Raw genomic sequence first — 20617 nt, forward strand, 5'->3', positions numbered from 1 at the left:
ACACAGGGAGCCTGACTCTGGCTGTGATAGTGGAGTGGATGAGCCCCCGCCAGGGCTTGGCGCCCGGCGGCAGGAGCCTCCACTGCCTCCCAGAGTTCCGCCACTGTTTGATGGGCATTATGGTGTGTGGCATTATATGTAATGGGCATTATGCTGGGTGGCATTATGTGGATTGGGCATTACTGTGAGTGGCATTATGTGTTATGGGCATTACAGTGTGTGGCATTATGTGTAATGGGCATTATGGGGAGTGGCATTATGTGTAATGGGCAGTACAGATGGTGTAATGGTTAACATTACTGCCTCACAGCCATGAGGTCATGGGTACAATTCCCACCATGGCTCTAACTGTGCAGAGTTTGTATATTCTCCCCGTACTTGCATGGGTTTACTCCGGGTATTCTAGTTTCCTCCCACAATCCAAAAATATACTGGTAGGCTAATTGGCTCCCAACAAAAATTAACCCTAGAATGTCTGTGTGTGCCTGTATATGTAGTAGAGGGGATATAGATTGTAAACTCCACTGGGGCAGGGACTGATGTGAATCTTCAAATATTCTCTGTAAAGCATTTCGGAATATGTGTGCTCTATATAAGAAACTGTTAATAAATAAATAAATAAATAAATTACAGTGTGTGGCATTATGCGTAATGGCCATTACAGTGTAAATTTTTGCAGCGCGCCTCCGGCGCGCACTTTCTCTGTTTCTGGTGTGTCTGGTGGGAATGATAAATTCTGAAGCCCATATACATAAATAAGTCACCTTCTATTTAGTTTTCATTGGTGCCCAGTAGCAGGGCCGAAACTAGGGTTTCTGGTGCCCGGGGCAAGACATTCATTTTTTCCGCTATCAGGGCATGGTCAGCTCCCTAAGAGCTGTAGCCACATGGGGTGCGGCCATGGAAAATGGAGGTGTGATACACATATGCCCCCAATAGTGCAGTGCCAGATACACATGACCCCAAAAGTGCAGTCCATGATGTCCATTATACCTATCCGCACCGTGATGCTCCATTATACATATGCCCCACACCTGGATGCTCATTATACATATGCCACACACCTGGATGCTCATTATACATATGCCACACACATGGGGCCAAATGTAATAGGGTGAGAGTTTCAGAAAGTGAGAGATTTTGGGAGAGTTTTCCCCTTTCTTTTAAAGCAGCAATCAATTACACTGCAAAGCCAGGTTGATTTTGCCAGGTAATTGATTGCTGCTTTAAAAAACATGGCAAAACTCTCCCAAAATCTCTCACTTTCTGAAACTCTCACCCTATTACATTTGGCCCTCGATGTCCATTATACATATGCCAGCCTTGTCAAACAAATATACACATATTCCCCCATCCCCAGGTAGCCACTGCGAGTAGCATCTTACCATTGGCGTGGGGGTTCACTGCTCCTCCCTGCTTCTACCACCGCCACTGGATCAGGATGCGACTGCTCCCTCTTGTATATGAATGCTCCTCAGCGGCGCTGGCATGCTGGTGCTAGTAAGGACAGGAGCTGGGGGACCAGGTAGGCGGGCGGCCCACCCGATAACCACAGAAATGGGTTTCAGTTTAGAAGCTGCCGGGGCGGGAGGGCGGGCTGCAGTGAAGAACACAATCTGCGGCTGCAGCGTGTGGCGGAAGCACACGTCAGCAGCCAGCCCGACCAAGCTGCATCATCACTGCTTCTGCTGCTGTCAAAAGGAGGTGCTGCCGGAGGTGCACCTCCTAATGACCAGCATCCCAATGCGCACACCTATGGCAGGGGGAGGAGGCATGGATGCGGCCACTTCCAACGGCTCTCATGCTCATTATAGTTACGCCACTGCTCCCGGACGTGACAGCGCCCCCCCCCTCCTCCAGCGCCCGGTGCGCGTGACCCCCCAGCCCCCCCCTAGTTACGGCCCTGCCAGTAGGCGTGATGTACACGCCCCTCCAATGGTGCACCCCCTAATAAAATGGGCTGCGCACGCCTATGTGGATGAGACAGGCAGGTACTAGCGCGGCACTTTACCTCCTCTGCCCGCCCGACTGCCTCTCAGCTACCTGCCACCAGCCCCGTCCTGCTGTCTGCCCAATCAAGTAAGGTAAATAATGGCAGCAATTTAAATATATTGTTTTATAATGTTTTCTATCTATATTTGCGTACCATACAGTCGTGCAGGGAGAAGAGGGGGCAAGGAGACAGAGGTGAAGGGGGGACAGGGGGGATGGAGTGGTGAGGGGGAGAGAGGGGGGCGCCAGAAATTTTATTTGGCTTGGGGGAGCAAAATTTCTAGTTACGCCACTGCGCTCCACAGTGCGGGCGCAGTGCGGGCGCTGTATGTACGTCAGGCCACTTTCTGTTCAGGCGCACACCCACGCAATTTACAAACTCACAGCCATTGGTTCCATGCCCCATGGCAACCCAGACCAAGTTTGCATAGTAACCATACAAGTGAGTCTAATCAGATCCTATGTGACAAAATGCTGGAACGCACGATTGTCACTTCCACGTTCCACAGGGCTATTCAGTCTCTGTCTATCATGACACGTTGTAATCATACCATAAGAATAATTAACCCTTAGGTACTATGGTTCACTGTATGCCACAATAAGATCCACAATATAGGCACCACCACATATAAACAAACATATAACATATACATTTAAAAACATCGCACAGTGTGTATACCAGACGCAATAATCACACTTTGTGTATCAAAAATAATTCTACAAGAAAAGTGCTTAATCACAAAAAGACACTCATAGGGTTAACCTCATTAAGTCCTTTTGGGGCAATAGTGTCCAGTCTCATGATCCATTTTGCCTCCTTTCTCAGGAGCAAAAGTCCGCGATCACCCCCTCTCTCCAGGGGAGGCACCCAGTCAATAAGCATATACGTCATGGCCGACACTTGATGTCTTAATTTGAGAAAGTGGGCTGCCACCGGTTTATCTGTTGCAGATGTAGCATAGGCGAGCCGGATTGAGGACCGATGTTGGTTCATCCTCTCTCTGAAAGTCTGTATCGTCTTGCCCACGTATACGAGCCCACACGGGCATTTTAAGATATAAACAACATGGTCCATAGTACAAACCAAATGATGTTCAATTTTAATCTTCAACCCCGAGTGTGGGTGGCAAAACGTACTCCCTGTGATCAGGGCCCTGCAGGTCGTGCATTTCAAACACCTGAAGCAGCCTGTCTTTTTCTTCAGCCAGTTTTCTCCTACACGGGTATACCGCATATTCGGACGCATAAGAATGTCCTTAAGGTTTTGGCCCCTATCAGGGGGGGGGGGGGCACCAGCTATTGCTTTGAAGGCAGGGTCAGTTGCCAATACTGGCCAGTGTTTTCTTATAGAACCGGTGACCTTGTTGTACCCACTATCGCACTTCATTACCAGCGTCAAGCGATCTTTATTCATGCAGGTCTTTTTAGAGGCGCCTGGGTTTGCGTAGATTCTTCTGGCTTTCACCAGACTACGAGCAATGTCACCAGTCTTGTAACCTCTCTCCTTAAAGCGATCCTTGCATTCTTTCAGTTGTATTTCTGCTTGTGCAGAGTCCGAATTGTTGCGAAGTACCCTCAGGAACTGAGATACTGGCAAATTTGATTTTAGCTTCTCTGGATGGTGACTGCTCGCCCATAACAGGGCATTCCTGTCTGTTGGCTTTCGGTAGAGGGTATATTCCAGATGTGAATATCTGTTAATCACAGTAACGTCCAGAAAGTCTATTTCTCCTTCATACTTCATGGCAGCCATTACATTGGGTTCATCCCTTTCTCTCTCTCAATTAGACAGGTAGTTTTTTCCCCTAGGACCAGACTCCTCCTCTTCCTTAACCTATATAGCTGAGCACCTCCCCTCTGTCTTTTTTCCTGTCTCCTCTGTCTGTAAACAGGTAGTTAGGTTAGCTAAATCATAGGAGACAAATTCTTAAAGATACCTGGCAGCGTGGGGATGGCGGTGCCTTGTCCTGTATGTATCCGGGCCGGCGGCATGGATAGCTCCAGAACGTATGGGTTGGCGGCGCCTATAACCCTGAGAGAGAGGACAAGCGGTATGGCTTGGGGGACTCGCCACGCACATAGGTCCGTGTAGCGGTGGCAGGACGCTCGTGGTGCGGTCCGGAGCGGAGGGAGAGGCGTCAGCAGCATGGCAGCAGAGTTACAGATCCCAGCGTGTGTTTGGCTATGAGGCAGTGGACGCCGGCGGAAGTGACGCGCGGCTTCCGGCTCGCGCACGTGTATGCGTTCCACGAGCGGCCGCGTGCGTTCCAGATACCGGAAGTGCCGGTATTTATAGCGCCTGGCCGGTGTAACAGGCGCTGCTGCTGTCTGGCTCTGAGGAGTCAGTGTGTGAGCTGTACGGAGCGCTGCGCATTATGGAGGATGCCTCTCCCAAACCAAATGTACCGCTGCCCAGGTAAGTCCTCTGTGAGGACTGGTTCTGTTGCTTTTGCTGAGGTTAGGAAAGTTAGTTAGTTCTTTCTTTCTGTCGTTTTAGTGTGCCTGTAATTGCAAAGAAGAAGTCAGCCAAGAAAAGACTGGATAAAATATGCCCTGAATGTGACAAGTCATTTATTGGGGAGGATGTTTTGTGTAGAAATTGTTTACAGAAGAAGGAAACTGCTTCAGTATCCAATCAAATCGCTGAACTTAGAGAGTGGATGGAAAAGAATTTTGTATCAAAAAAGGAGTATTCTGGCAACAAGAGGTCTAGGTCTCAGACCAGTTTAGACCGGAATGATGATGGTGGCTCAGCTGTTGTGGGTTCTGACGATGATGATGATGGTGGTTCTACTGCGGAGTCAGGGGAAATCACTGAGGAAGAGCGTTTATTTGACTTAGGATTAGTGGAAGTAGTGTTAAAAAATCTCTACAAAACCCTTAATTACAAACAGCCCGCAAAATCTGAGCTGGATACTTTGTTTGAGGACAGATCGAGGAAGGGCCGGTTCTTCCCAGTCCATAAAGTTGTTAAGGACATTTTGGCCAAAGAATGGAGTAATGTGGTTAAGCGTGTAGGTTCCTTTAAAAGGGTTGAGAAGATGTTTCCTATTGAGGATGAGGACTTTTTAAAATGGAGTAACATCCCCAAAATAGATGCGGCAGTGTCCGAAGTTACTACTCGTACAACCATACCACTAGAGGACGGGGCGTCCTTAAGAGACCCTATGGAAAAGAAGATGGAGAGTGCATTGAAGCGTTTGCACATATCCACTGCAGTAACAATGAAGTCAGGTGTAGCCATAGCCTCGCTTTCTAGAGCTTTGAGAATTTGGTGTGCAGCTTTGCAAGATGACCTGCAAGACAGAACGTCTCGTGATCAGATGAGTAAAAGTCTGGCACAAATCCAGATGGCCATAGACTATATTTGTGAGGCGTCATTGGATGCTTTAGATTTCTCGGCCAAATCTCTGACATCAGGAGTAGTGGCCAGGAGAGCTCTTTGGCTGAAATCTTGGGCGGCAGTTTCGCACTCCAAGAATAAGTTGGCAACACTTCCATTTGAGGGATCCTTCCTATTCGGAAGTAAACTTGACCTCATGATTCAAAGAATGTCAGGGGGCAAATCTGTGAGATTGCCACAGTATAAAAGGGGTAGGTTTCAATCATACTCCAATAGGCAGTCTTTTAGACAAGCCAGGTCCTACAGGCCAGGTAGGCCATTCCGCGACCGATATGCTTCAGGTACGACGCAAGCATTTTTTCGCCAATACATCAAGAAGAGAGGCGAAAGTTCGGCCGCAAGCCAGAAGCAGTGACGCCAGGGGTCCCATGGAACAAATTCCAGTAGCAGGAAGGCTGTTGGAGTTTGCTCATATATGGGCGCAAGACATTACGGACAAATGGGTGCTAGAGATAGTGGCACAAGGTTACCGTTTAGAGTTTCTTTCAAAGCCAAGGTTGGCAAAGTATTTAAGTTCAAGGATGCCTCTACAAGAATCAGAAAAAGAGGTCTTAAAGCTGAGTTTACAAGCTCTGGTCGACACGAATGCGGTCGAAAAAGTCCCAGAAGCAGAAAGGGGACTGGGCTATTACTCCCGTCTGTTTGTAATAAGCAAAGCATCTGGGGGGTTCAGGACGATTTTCGACTTGAGAAGTCTGAACGATCGCCTAAGAAAGAAAAAATTCCATATGGAAACAACCAAATCGATCTTAATGGGGATCAGAAGAGACGATTTCCTAGTGGCAATCGATCTAAAAGATGCATATTTTCACATTCCAATCTTCCCAGGCGACAGAAGATATCTAAGATTTGCCATAGGAGACAGCCACTTTCAATTTACATGTCTGCCGTTCGGCCTCACCTCATCACCCAGGGTCTTCACAAAGGTGCTAGTTGTCCTAATAGAAAGGCTAAGAAGACAAAAAGTGTCCGTATGGGCATATCTGGACGACATATTGATAGCAGCACGCTCCATAGAAGAATGTATGGTCGCACGAGATCACACTATCAAATTTCTTCAAGATCATGGGTGGATGGTCAATTACGAAAAAAGTCGACTTGTTCCTTCCCAGTGCATTCAATTTCTAGGCATCCTGGTGGACACGGTGTCTTACCAAATATCCCTCTCAGAGAAAAGATGCGGAAAGATCCAGCACTTGATTTCACGGGTCAACAGCGACCCTCGCATATCCCTAAGGTCCGCAATGAGTCTACTGGGGATGATGGCCTCAGCAGTGGATGTAACTCCTTGGGCAAGATGGAGGATGAGGCCACTTCAATGGTTCCTTCTAAGATTCTCCAAAAGTCACGTGTCATTAGATCAGTTAATAAAAATTCCAGAGACAGTAAGAAGATCTCTGGTATGGTGGAGCCACGAGCAGCTGAGAGAAAGGAAAAGGGCGCTAGAAAGCCCAACGTTCGTAGTGTTGACTACGGATGCCAGCGCCTCCGGTTGGGGAGCACACGGGTTAGGCAAGTCATGCCAAGGAAGGTGGTCACTGCCAGAAAAGAAGTGGTCTTCAAATCACAGAGAATTAAGGGCAGTGTGGCAAGCAATGAGATTCTTCGCGGAAGACATCAAAGGGAAGCACCTTCGGGTGTTTTTAGACAATATCACTACGGTCTCTTATATCAACCGCCAGGGGGGTAAAAGAAGTCAGGTGCTGCTGGACGAAGTAAGAAACATAATGTCCTGGGCAGAGGTGAACCTTCAGTCTATCTCGGCACTGCATATTCCAGGAGAAGAAAACCAGGTGGCAGACTACTTGAGTCGCAGTACATTAGTTCCAGGAGAATGGGAACTAAAGCAGTCGGTCTTCCAGCTAATAGTGGAGCACTTCGGCATGCCAGAAATAGACCTCATGGCATCATCAGTCAACAAAAAGGTCCCTCGGTTCTTTTCAAGGTTCCAGATGAAGGGGTCGTGCGGGATCGATGCCTTGTCACAGAGTTGGGAGTATGCCCTAGCCTACATATTTCCACCCTTCTCCCTGGTACACAGGGTACTCTGGAAAATCAGGACAGAGAAATGTCAAGTCATCATAGTCCTACCTTTTTGGCCCAGAAGGGCTTGGTTCCCGATGCTGGAGAGTATGGCAGTAGCAGAGCCTCTGTTTCTGCCAGTGTCACTAGATCTGCTGTCCCAGGGACCAGTCAAGTGCCAAGACCCTCAAAAATTGTCGTTGACGGCGTGGAAATTGAGAGGCAACAATTGAGGGAGAAGCATTTGTCAACAGAAGTAATTGAGATATTGCTCCAAGCAAGAAAAAAGGTGTCATCAGAAATTTACTATAGGGTCTGGAAGATCTTTGCCAAATGGTCTGAAGGAAAGTTTCAATTTCCTAAAGCTAACATGTCGCATGTCCTACAATTCCTATGTGATGGTTTCAACAAGGGATTGGCAGGGTCCACGCTAAAGGTGCAGACATCAGCATTAAGTGTGCTATTGGATCGGAAGCTTGCTGATCATAGTCTGATAAAGAGATTCTTTCAGGCTATCAAGAGGATTCTCCCGAAGATTCGGTCTATGATTCCACAGTGGGATCTGAATTTGGTCTTGAATGGTCTCATGTGGCCGCCATTCGAACCATTGGATAGAGCGAACCTCAAATTCATGACGTGGAAAGTAGCCTTCCTGGTAGCGATCACCTCGGCTAGGAGAGTCGGTGAGCTTCAAGCATTAAGTATACTAGGTCAATATTTAAAAAAATTTCCGGACAAAGTAGTCCTAAAGACTAAGCATTCCTTTCTGCCAAAAGTTGTATCATCTTTTCATTTGAACCAGGAGATTGTATTACCATGTTTTTATCCAAATCCGGCAGATAAAAGAGAGGAGAGGTTACACACGTTAGACGTGGTCAGAGCAATTAAAATTTATTTAGACAGGTCTGCAGCATTCAGACAGTCAGAAAATCGGTTTGGGTACTTGTTTCCTATCTGGGCGCCCGCTAAGTTAATTGCGCACCATGCTATTCTCCGTAGAGAAATCGGATCGCATCGCATCGTACACATACACGATATTGAACGATGCGATGCGATCCGATTTCCCATAGGAAACAATGTTAAATGGCTCAATTTAGCCAAATTATCATAGGAACAATAGTAAATGGACCAAAAACACCCCTGAACATTGAAATGTCCCCCCAAAAGTAGTTGACGCCACCCCGCCATCAACGTGAACCCGAAGCGTGGCGAGCGCAGCGGTACGCGTCCTCCGACCTTTTCATGCCCTACTATCCACGTCGGCGTGGAGTGAGAATAGAATAGTGTGGCGAGCCACCGAGCCCCGCGAGGGGACGCGGATACCTTCACAGGTAAACGCGTCCCTTCGCGGGCTTCCCAGGTGTCCGCGTCGCCATGGACACCTGGGAAGCCCGCGAGGGGACGCGTATAACTGTGAAGGTATCCGCGTCCCCTCGCGGGGCTCGCTGCGCTCGCCACGCTTCGGGCTCGGTGGCTCGCTGCGCTCGCCACACTATTCTATTCTCACTCCACGCCGACGTGGATAGTAGGGCATGAAAAGGTCGGAGGACGCGTACCGCCGCCCCTCGCGGGCTCGCTGCGCTCGCCACGCTTCGGGTTCACGTTGATGGCGGGGTGGCGTCAACTACTTTTGGGGGGACATTTCAATGTTCAGGGGTGTTTTTGGCCCATTTACTATTGTTCCTATGAGAATTTGGCTAAATTGAGCCATTTCACATTGTTTCCTATGGGAAATCGAATCGCATCGCATCGTTCAATATCGTGTATGTGTACGATGCGATGCGATCCGATTTCATTACGGTGCCGTACGTAGAAAACCTGGGCGCCCAGATAGGAAACAAGTACCTCGGTTTGTGATTCCGCAAGGGGCGAAGAAAGGATTCGTTCCTGCAAAACAAACGATTTCGAGATGGCTCAAGGATGTGATTGCCTTTTCCTACAAGAAAGTGGGGCGTCCAGTCCCTGAAGGTATCAAGGCGCATTCCACACCGGCAGTGGCGGTATCATGGGCAAGAGAGGCAAATGTGTCAGCCAGAGAAATATGTCAGGCAGCCACGTGGTCATCCTTACACACATTCTCTAAACACTACGCCCTGGATGTGGCGGAAGTACGGTTTGGAGGTGAAGTCCTGAGGCAAGCCTTGGCCTGAGGTATTGTATGCCCTCCCTACTGCTTTGGTACATCCCAATGTAATGGCTGCCATGAAGTATGAAGGAGAAAGCAAGGATTATACTCACGATAATACCTTTTCTTCGGAATACTTCATGGCAGCCTATAATTTTTAGCCCTCCCTGTTTCTGTTTTTTCCCTAGGACATGGGCGGAGACGTCCATTCAAAAGACTATGGTCAGAGGGGAGGTGCTCAGCTATATAGGTTAAGGAAGAGGAGGAGTCTGGTCCTAGGGGAAAAAACTACCTGTCTAATTGAGAGAGAGAAAGGGATGAACCCAATGTAATGGCTGCCATGAAGTATTCCGAAGAAAAGGTATTATCGTGAGTATAATCCTTGCTTTTGCAAGAGTCCGCGTTAGCAGTGAATCTCACCGGACTTTCCAGTGAGTTCAATTCACCCACCATCTCAAAAAATGACTCCTTTGTTCCCCTCCAAATTATAAAATAGGTCATCAATAAATCTCTTTATGTATAAAATACTCCTCCTGGTACTGAAAATGGTTGAGCGTAAGTACTTTATTGATCATGTCACAAATAAATTCAATAGGCGGTCCTTCATATGGTCCACGCACCAATGCCCGTCGTACAGCGTGGCCCATATGAAGGACCGCCTATTGAATTTATTTGTGACATGATCCATAAAGTACTTACGCTCAACCATTTTCAGTACCAGGGGGAGTATTTTATACAGACCTCTGGTACTGCGATGGGTTCTAATTTGGCGCCAGGGTTCGCAAACCTATTTATGGCGGAATATGAAGAAGTCCACATTTTGCAAAGGGTATGCTGAGAGAATAGTGCATTACAAGAGATTTATTGATTACCTATTTGTAATTTGGAGGGGAACAAAGGAGTCATTTTTTGAGATGGTGGGTGAATTGAACTCACTGGAAAGTCCGGTGAGATTCACTGCTAACGCGGACTCTTGCAAAATAGACTTTCTGGACGTTACTGTGATTAACAGATATTCACATCTGGAATATACCCTCTACCGAAAGCCAACAGACAGGAATGCCCTGTTATGGGCGAGCAGTCACCATCCAGAGAAGCTAAAATCAAATTTGCCAGTATCTCAGTTCCTGAGGGTACTTCGCAACAATTCGGACTCTGCACAAGCAGAAATACAACTGAAAGAATGCAAGGATCGCTTTAAGGAGAGAGGTTACAAGACTGGTGACATTGATCATAGTCTGGTGAAAGCCAGAAGAATCTACGCAAACCCAGACGCCTCTAAAAAGTCGTGCATGAATAAAGATAGCTTGACGCTGGTAATGAAGTGCGATAGTGGGTACAACAAGGTCACCAGTTCTATAAGAAAACACTGGCCAGTATTGGCAACTGACCCTGCCTTCAAAGCAATAGCTGGTGCCCCCCCCCCCCTGATAGGGGCCAAAAGGGGCCAAAACCTTAAGGACATTCTTATGCGTCCGAATATGCGGTATACCCGTGTAGGAGAAAACTGGCTGAAGAAAAAGACAGGCTGCTTCAGGTGTTTGAAATGCAGGGCCCTGATCACAGGGAGCACGTTTTGCCACCCACACTCGGGGTTGAAGATTAAAATTGAACATCATTTGGTTTGTACTATGGACCATGTTGTTTATATCTTAAAATGCCCGTGTGGGCTCGTATACGTGGGCAAGACGATACAGACTTTCAGAGAGAGGATGAACCAACATCGGTCCTCAATCCGGCTCGCCTATGCTACATCTGCAACAGATAAACCGGTGGCAGCCCACTTTCTCAAATTAAGACATCAAGTGTCGGCCATGACGTATATGCTTATTGACTGGGTGCCTCCACTGGAGAGAGGGGGTGATCGCGGACTTTTGCTCCTGAGAAAGGAGGCAAAATGGATCATGAGACTGGACACTTGCCCCAAAAGGACTTAATGAGGTTAACCCTATGAGTGTCTTTTTGTGATTAAGCACTTTTCTTGTAGAATTATTTTTGATACGCAAAGTGTGATTATTGCGTCTGGTATACACACTGTGCAATGTTTTTAAATGTATATGTTATATGTTTGTTTATATGTGGTGGTGCCTATATTGTGGACCTTATTGTGGCATACAGTGAACCATAGTACCTAAGGGTTAATTATTCTTATGGTATGATTACAACGTGTCATGATAGACAGAGACTGAATAGCCCTGTGGAACGCGGAAGTGACAATCGTGCGTTCCAGCATTTTGTCACATAGGATCTGATTAGACTCACTTGTATGGTTACTATGCAAACTTGGTCTGGGTTGCCATGGGGCATGGAACCAATGGCTGTGAGTTTGTAAATTGTGTGGGTGTGCGCCTGAACAGAAAGTGGCCTGACTTACATACAGCGCCCGCACTGTGGAGCGCAGGAACTAATGGATGTGCGCTCCATTGAATATAGTGAGGCGGAGCACCCGGAAGTGACGCGTACTTCCGCCGGGTGACACGCAAGCCGGTGGATTTGTCCCAGCACTTCCGCACAGCGGAACGCACGCCGGGGGACACGCTGGCATTGTATGATTTAAGATAGAAAGGTAAATACAATTATGGCTACCGTGCCTTTCCATGTGTTTGTGAATGACAATGTCTATGAGGATGGTTTGAATATTGTATGGGCAGCATGATAAATACTGCGGATTCCCTTTAATCACACATGTTCCCTAATTACGGGGGAGTGGCTGACAGGTATCACTGGTTGCTATATAAGGTCCACATTAGGCTAGGGATAGTTACACACTGGAGAGAGCAGGAAGGGGGTCTTGAAGAAGGTCCTGCACTGGACCGAAACGTCGACCTGTACCCACTATAATGCACTAAAACTGGTGAGAATAAATTAAGCTCCAAGCAAGTCCGGTGAGTGTCTCCATTTTTTCTACATGTACTTGGAAGTACCTAAAGTTCTTGGGACTTTCTGGATGATGGCACCCCGGCAGATGTTGATACTTTTGGAGAGTGCTATACCCAACATATGGATGTATATAGAGACATATATAACTATATATATGACACATACATCTATACATACATGCATACATCCTAGATGGAAAGCCTGTTTTTTTCCCTCTACCCTTTACTCTGTAGAACACCTCACAGTCATAGTGCTCCTTCTGAATCCAAACCCACCCATGACTAAGCTCTGAGAAGCATGTCATGAGCTCCACCAATACCAACTCATCAAAAAGCGCTCAGTGTCTGTTATATGATGGAGCATGGCATGGGACTTAGTCAACTCTCAGGAATGCACAGTACATTTGTGCAATCAAGCATGGCTTGCCTGCTGATGGTCTGCTCCATAAATCATTGTCATAATGCCAGTTAGGTGAAGCTGCAGCACTAACCCACTCCCATGCCCAAAATCATTACTAAGACCAAATCAACACACAATTATGGTGCCAACAATACATGCAGACCGCAGGGGGTGTTTAGCTAGAGGAGGGCCCAGGGGCACTGACCACTTGTTACTCCATTCTAAGCCACGCCTGTCCATACTCCATTTATGCCATACTTAATCTAGTTTAGAAAGATCAATCACCTGTAAACTCTATTCACCTATATGAGGCTACAGATTGTACGCTTGCAGCAGGGACATGTAACCCTTACATGAGCACGTCATCCCTTTCTTCCAGGATACAGATTCACTACACAGGCTCAGTGGCACTTAAAATCGACCTGAAAGCCATCCCCACAACCTGTGTCATTAGTATGAGTCCAGGATTAAAGGGATGGTTTGGGCACCCTATCTAAGTGTGTCTGTTGCTACCCTGTTTGTTATATGACTTTATAGTATTTTAAAACACAATTGAATCACCAGTGCTACATAGCAAATAGTAGATGAGAAAAGGAATAATGATTCTTTTTGTATACATACCACTTTCGGACGCCTGCACCACCTCACAGGCCTCCTCATCCTCCTCTTCTTCCGGGGCCTCATCAGCTGGCATCTCCTCCTCCTCCATTGGCACCACCTCCGCCTCCACTGCCAACACCTCCTCCTTCACTTCCTCCCCTTCCTCTGGCACCTCCTCCGCCTCCACTTCCTCCGCCTCCCCTTCCTCCAACACCACCTCCTCGTCCATCTCATCTGTGACCTCCTCCTGGGCCTGGGCCGCCTCTGCCTCCTCCCGGGCCTGTCTTGCTCGATCCCGTGCTGTGTTTGGGAGAACAAAAATGCCAATTAGGGGTCATTTGGACAGATGTATTAAGCCTTAACAAGCAATAAATCCAAAGGTGATAAGTAAAGATAAATGTACAGCCAATCAGCTCCTTAGTGGCTTTTATAAAACACAGCCTTTAACATGGCAGTTATGATATGACATTTGGGCCATTGTAAGCATCACAAACAATAATCCTACACAATTACATATTTTATGACCATTACAGGAAGGACCACACATATAGTGTATGCCATGTTTAACTCATGATCAGCCAGGTTACCTTATTGGTTTAAAAAAGGTCATGTAAGCAATATTGTACAATTGGCCATTTAATGTGTAAACACTTACATCGTGCAATGCTGGCCCGTATTAGCTGGAGCTTTTCTGGCTGGCGGCGTCTCAGATCCGACCATCGCCGCTCCAGCTGGGCGATGGTCCTGCGCACCTGGGTGCGCGCGAATATGCGCCTGCGGGCTGCGGCATACGCCTGGCACTTTTGTCTGTTCGTAATGAAGGGACGGACGGAGACCAGTGGCCTCAGCTCCGCTGGAGAGAATGGGGCTGCTCTACCATAGGCCGCCATCTTAGCAATGGCACAATTCAAGCAATCATGTCCTGTAATTGGTTGTTCAGAGTGATATTCGTTTTTAACTTTATTGTTCATTTTGTCATTAACAGCGTGTATGCGCCACAACAGACGGCTAACCCATTGCATCGCCAACCCACACTTGCTGTACCTTTGCATAGTTGAGCAACCATGCAATTACTTAGTATCTCCTAAACAGACAGGGTGAAATAAGTTGGCAACCCATTATATATAATCTATTACATTCACCAAACATGGGTGAAAGCAACAGGTGAAATAGTCTGCATCACTAGCCAGTTACACCTAACTCTACAAGGTACTAAACTGCTTTATTATAGTGAAAGCTATACAGCAGAAACATAGCAAATAGTGCAAAACCTTTTCCCAATATTAGGCCATGGTGCCATGTGTACACTTACCTTCTACTGGGCCACACTAGAGATGTTGAATGAAATGTACCTAGCATCAAGCCAGAATTTGGAGACCTTTCACATGTGATTTGGATGCTAGCACTAATTACTATTGCCTAAGTGGTGGACTGGATTTACATATGGAATGGTTAGTGTCATTTGTACTACATACCAAACAAGTGCACAGTACAGATGTACATTCACATATACATTTCATGTCTGACCACAGTTTTATTTGGTCATTGGAGTACAAATCTGCAATTAGCTACTAAATCAGACTTACTAAGTTTGCCAGGTTTTTAATTTGTATTTTCCGCAGGTAGGGGCGTGGCCTATGCGCCGCACGGTCTACGCTGCCGTACGGAACGCAGGGTGTCGCTGATGTACGCCAATTACAGAAATAGGATATAAAGGTGTGTTACAAAACTGCAATGTTGTTGCAAACATGGCTGGCTCACAATCTGAGGAAGAGCAGGTGTTGCAGGACCTGTTTGCCCACATGGACTCCAACACCAGCTATGTCCCCCTCAACCCAGACCAGCCATTGGGAGAACAGCAGCCAGATGGGCCATCTACATCAGGCCAATCGGCAGCTGGCCCATCTTCAGCCTCAGCAGAATCATTGGGAACACAACAGGTGGCTTCCCAACAGAGTAGCCTGGCCAGCACTTCGAGTACAGCGACAGGTGGCCGTGGCAGTGGCCATGTCGGTGGCAGTGGCTGTGGCCGAAATAGGGCAACAGAGGAACCAAGCAGCAGAAACATGGCATTCGAAGCGCAGGAGCTTGCCATCCTGGTACCCCGCGAACGGGATTGGATCAAGTGTCCACAGGACAGGTTGACACACACAAGGAGATGGAAGATTTGGGAGGACATAACGGCGGAGATTAATGCGGTGGCTCCACAAGTTCGTGAGACGGAGCACGTTAAGAAGAGGCAAGTTCATGTGTGTTACATTTGAGCACTACAAGACCAGTAATGTTTACATTAGATGTTAGATGGAGTTGGTCAATGGCCGGTCACGTTGCTTGGAGCCACAGACATGTTTGCCATGTCATTTAAACAATAGTTATTGTAGGGTGAGTGTGAATGTATCTTCTAAGGGTTGTTTTTATATTTTCATTGAATGTAAGTTGTGTGTAATGAAGCACATGTTGTCATCTGTTGCAGATTGCAATGTGTGCTACAGCAAACATGAGGAGTGACATGTAGTAATATGTAAACTTTGATTACAGGTGGCACGACTTCAAAACTAACCTCAAGAAGAAATTGGCTGGCCCCATGCCTGGAAAGCTGAAGCTCACCCCCCTGGAGGAGATGGCAGAGAGCTGCATTGCAGTTGGGAGGTTCGGGGGGTGAGCACCATCGATAGCGAGGCCCCAGCGGAAGTCTTGGCTTCTTTTCTTGAAGGTAATTATTTGCCATGCCATAAGTAGCTGGTCCTAATTTTGCATGGAATTTGTTGTAATTGTAATTTTCTCTTTCACCAGCATCCCCACCGCTTGGTCAAGAATTTCTTGAGGTTGAGGAGTCTGTGCCACCTGCCACCAGTGCCAGACCCGTGCAGCAGCAGCAGCAGCCACCACCCGAGGCCGAATTCGACAGGTGGGTGCAGGTGCTTTCCCATTTTTACCAGCAGGGAGACTTGGCATCAGAGCGGATGCGTAGGACCGAGGAGGTCATGCAGGGTTTGGTCAGCACCCACCAGACTATCGCTGGGAGCCTGCAGGCTATGGCTGCCACCCAGCAATCAATTGCTGCTAGCCTGCAGGTGCTGGCTGATCAAGCCCTGCGCCAAAATGACCTCCTCCTCCACCATAATGAGCTTATGGTGGAGCTAGTTGCCAGCAATAGGGTCCTATTGTCATCCGTTTCTGGTGTATTCCCACCAGCAGCACTCCCTGCTGGCAGAGGGGGAACACCATCCCCCCCTCACCAGCATCTGCTCCACCTGGCCCATCATCAGAACGTGGCCGTGGCCAAAGAGCTGCTGCACGTGGCAAGGAGCCTACCAGGGGCAAACGTGCCCGCAAATGAACTTGTGTCCGCATTAATCTCCACCCTTATGTCTTCCCAAATCTTTCATTGAGCTGTGTGTGTCAGCTTCCTGTGTCCAATTCAGTGCAGAGGGTACCCACATTTGCCCTCGTTTCGAATGTCATGTTTGGTTCCCCTGTTGCCCTCTTTCGGCTACCATTACTGTCTGCTGTACTTGAAGTGTTGGTGCTATACTTTTGTTGTGAAGCCACCTGATGTGTTCCTAATGATTCTGCTGTGGCTATGTATGTCAAAAAATCATGTATTTATTATATATTTTTTATTTATATTCCTGGCATGGTACCTTTTTAATTTGTTACGGTTTCCATTTTATTTTATAAGTTCTGGTAATAAATGTTTTTTTTTTGCCCCCAAATGTGTGGTTTAAGTGATACATGTAGAAGTGACATGTGTATTTCTATTATTAATATTAAGTTGTGTCCATTATTTGCAGTGTAAAAGTGTGTGAAAAGTGCAGCATATATGTGTGTGTTTAGTAATGGTCCATTTAAGCTGCAATGGTCCCAATTGAAGCAGTGACAAGCGTGTAATTAATGAGTAATGAGTAAAGGAGTGGATTGTATTGTGTTCAGCTGACAATGGTTGTACTGATTAGGCGTTCCGATTGCCTAGCGCATGAACGAGTGGTGTCCGCAAAGCAATACTTGCTTATGGACACCGCATATTTCTTGCCTTTTTGTTCGCGTGCATTCGGTGTGCTGTCCGAATGCACGCCTACCAGAATTAGTGCACTCCCTCGTTTCCGCCCAGTTTAGCCCACTTTGAAAGTACGCCCCTGTGTAGTTCCGAATGACGCCCATAATACGCCCATATTTCACGAGTGATTGCGGTGCACATTTCTGTACGGTATTGGGGAGTACAAGTACGGAGACCATACGTGGCACATGCGTTCCCCACGCATGCGCAGACGGCTAAAAAACGCCATCCGAAAGTATTCGGAAATGTATGCACCAACCAGAATAAGGCCCTATATCACTATGCCTATTTTAGACAATATAATTTTATATACACACACAGTTATTAAAAAGGGATCAATTAATACAGAGGAGATTTTTTATATATTATTATTATTATTAATACCTCATACATATACGCAGATATGCACATACATACACCCTTTTACGGGCTGTATATATATGCATGTGCATATCCACACAACTGGAATGGGCAGAGACAATACATGTATCAATCACGAGTGATTAAATATAGAATGAATTTAATAAATTAACATATAAAGTAAAATGAAATAAAATAAAAAATAAAGAAAACAAAAAAATGAAAAACACAACAAAACAAAACATTAGATCAAAATAGAATATCGATATATGGTGGGAAATATCGATATATAGTTAATCCAACACAGAGAAACATTTATACATATATATATCAAAATAGATATTTATTCACTACTATTTCAATTTAGTAAGAATAAGTGTATACGCCAGAGAGGCACTCTATATCTTATTGTTATGTAGTATCAACATTTTTTAGAGACTTTAAGGTGGTTAGGGTGATATTTAACTCTTGAAATTTTGGTATCATTTTAAATCAATGAGAACATTAGGGGAAGGAAGGAGATATGGGAGGGGGGAGGGAGGTTTGGGGGAGGGGGGGGGGGGGTTGAAGGGAAAATCCATAGAAATGGGGACATATACCTAGAGCACCAAGATGAGTATAGAGGTATAGAGCTCAAAGTTAACCAGTCACAGGGTGAGTATGTATACAAACATACCCAGGAAAATCATGGGGAGATATTTGTCAAACATTATATGCACAGGTTGCAAATTTAGCTAGTAGGATCTTATTATTTATTTTATTCTTTTATTGCAGTTATTACCAGTTCTATTTTTTATCTATAACTTTTGCCGCTACCTTGTATTTATTAGGAGCAGGCTATAAGACGGACATCGTTGTACTTGACACGCTGCCGCCTGCCTTGCTCGCTGTGTATGAGCTCCCTCCTTACCTTCTAGAGTGGGCAATAACTCGGACGGCGCTGTAATTGACACGCCACCGCATGCCTTAGCTCTTGAAGGGTTAACCACCAGTGTATCATCTCTATACCCCCGGCTAACACGGGGTGCCAGAGGAGTGGCAGTCCTCATTGGCTACCGCAGGCTGGGGAGATCTGCAGTCCCAATTGTATGGTGATTGCTCAGACACTGGTGTGCTTTTTGGAGGGGCCTCTGTAACTCCCTAATTAATACCACACTATCTGGGATTAATTGTTATATTGGTTACACAGTTTCCAAGCCATAGTGCTTAAGGTGATAGGCATTTCCAGATTTCTGGACACAACTCCAATCTGACAGGGCACATATAGTAAAGCATGTTGTACTCCCACAATACTAGTACTCACTGCCTGTCAGCACGGTTCTAATTAAAAAAGAAACACCGTTTGCTAACTCTTAAAGGGGACCACAGGGGAATTGGGCCACACTGAGTGAGGATAAATTCGCTTATCCTTTTTAATACACTGTCCGTGTTTTATGTTTCACTGTTTTGTCTATATTTCGCCTCTTTGTCTTTTAATATAAGTTAATAAAAGCTAAATTTTATGCTATTTTTCTCATGAGGTGCACCACACAGAAAGACATTTCCTTTTCTCCTTTTTGCTAGTTTCATAATCCACCTGCTTTCTAATCTCAATAATAACTGACATCTGTTACCTGCCCACTTTCTATTTAAGACTCCGGGATGCTACAGGTGTGTCGGTTGTACCACCTGTAGCTCAATGCTTACCGGGAATTCCTTCCTACATCCTTACAGTGGAAGGAGATACCCGATTAAGCACGTACTTAATTGTTTATCAAAATATATTGTTTACCTCATATATTGTCCTTGCGGACTCATATATGTTGGTAAAACAGAAACTACTTTTAGGGAACGGATGGCCAATCATAGATTGGCTATCCGCTCAGCCCTCATGTCTGGTGCCAGCGATCAACCTGTACCGCAGCACTTTCTTTCACCCGGACACACAGTAGCCAGCCTCCGGACAAAAATAATTGACCATGTTCCAGAACCTCGACGGGGAGGTAACAGAAGTCAGTTATTATTGAGATTAGAAAGCAGGTGGATTATGAAACTAGAGGCCATGTCACCCCGCAGTTTAAATGAACAGTTAGGATTGCACTGCTTTCTATGACATTGCCAATATTCTTATTTAACATCTTCTTTGAATTTTACAAGATACATCCTGCATATTATCATCTGACCTGACGTTTTAGCGTTAATGTATTGGTCCTCTTTAGGACAACATTGCGAAAAAAAAAATTCCTATTATCATGTACTAAATGCGTAGCCTTAAAACTCTGCTTGTATTTTTATGCTTATTCCTGTAGTTTTTATGTTTATTTCTGTACATATTTTTTAGGTTTCAGTAGTTCACTCCATTTTGTCTAAAAAATTATTATTTTTTCTGATATATATGGTTTTAATTATAACACGTGTAATCACTGACGTCACCCCAGACCACTATTCTGGTTGGTAATTGCCTCCGTGTGGAGCCATGGCCTCATGTGTGATGGGAGTGTCTATTTGAGTGAAATTCACAGGATTGGTTAGGATGTACCTGACGTTCTGTATAAATTCTCTTGGTGTTTCATTGTATGCATATCCCTGATGACGGGAGGGTTACCCCCCGAAACATGTCGGATCAATAAAACTCACTTGTTTGACTTGCAAAGCCTCGTGAGTGCCGCTTCATTCCCTTACATATATATATATAGATATATATATATATCAGAAGAATTGGTAAGGCGTCACTCTAGGTCTTAGGTGAAAGAAATATTTATTGTGAGGCGGTCAACGCAGTTTCGGGTGTTACCCCGTC

At 46.0% G+C, this 20617-nt stretch overlaps 1 protein-coding gene across 3 annotated transcripts in view; it reads left to right on the forward strand.

The window, feature by feature from the left end:
* LOC146068787 (protein unc-13 homolog A-like) overlaps positions 1-20617 on the forward strand; it is an 802795-nt gene that overhangs the window by 776110 nt on the left and 6068 nt on the right. The gene's annotated exons all lie outside the window — the stretch shown is intronic.

This window comes from Crinia signifera, chromosome 1 (assembly GCF_055691185.1).
Source record: "Crinia signifera chromosome 1, ASM5569118v1, whole genome shotgun sequence".
Taxonomy (NCBI): Eukaryota; Metazoa; Chordata; class Amphibia; order Anura; family Myobatrachidae; genus Crinia; species Crinia signifera.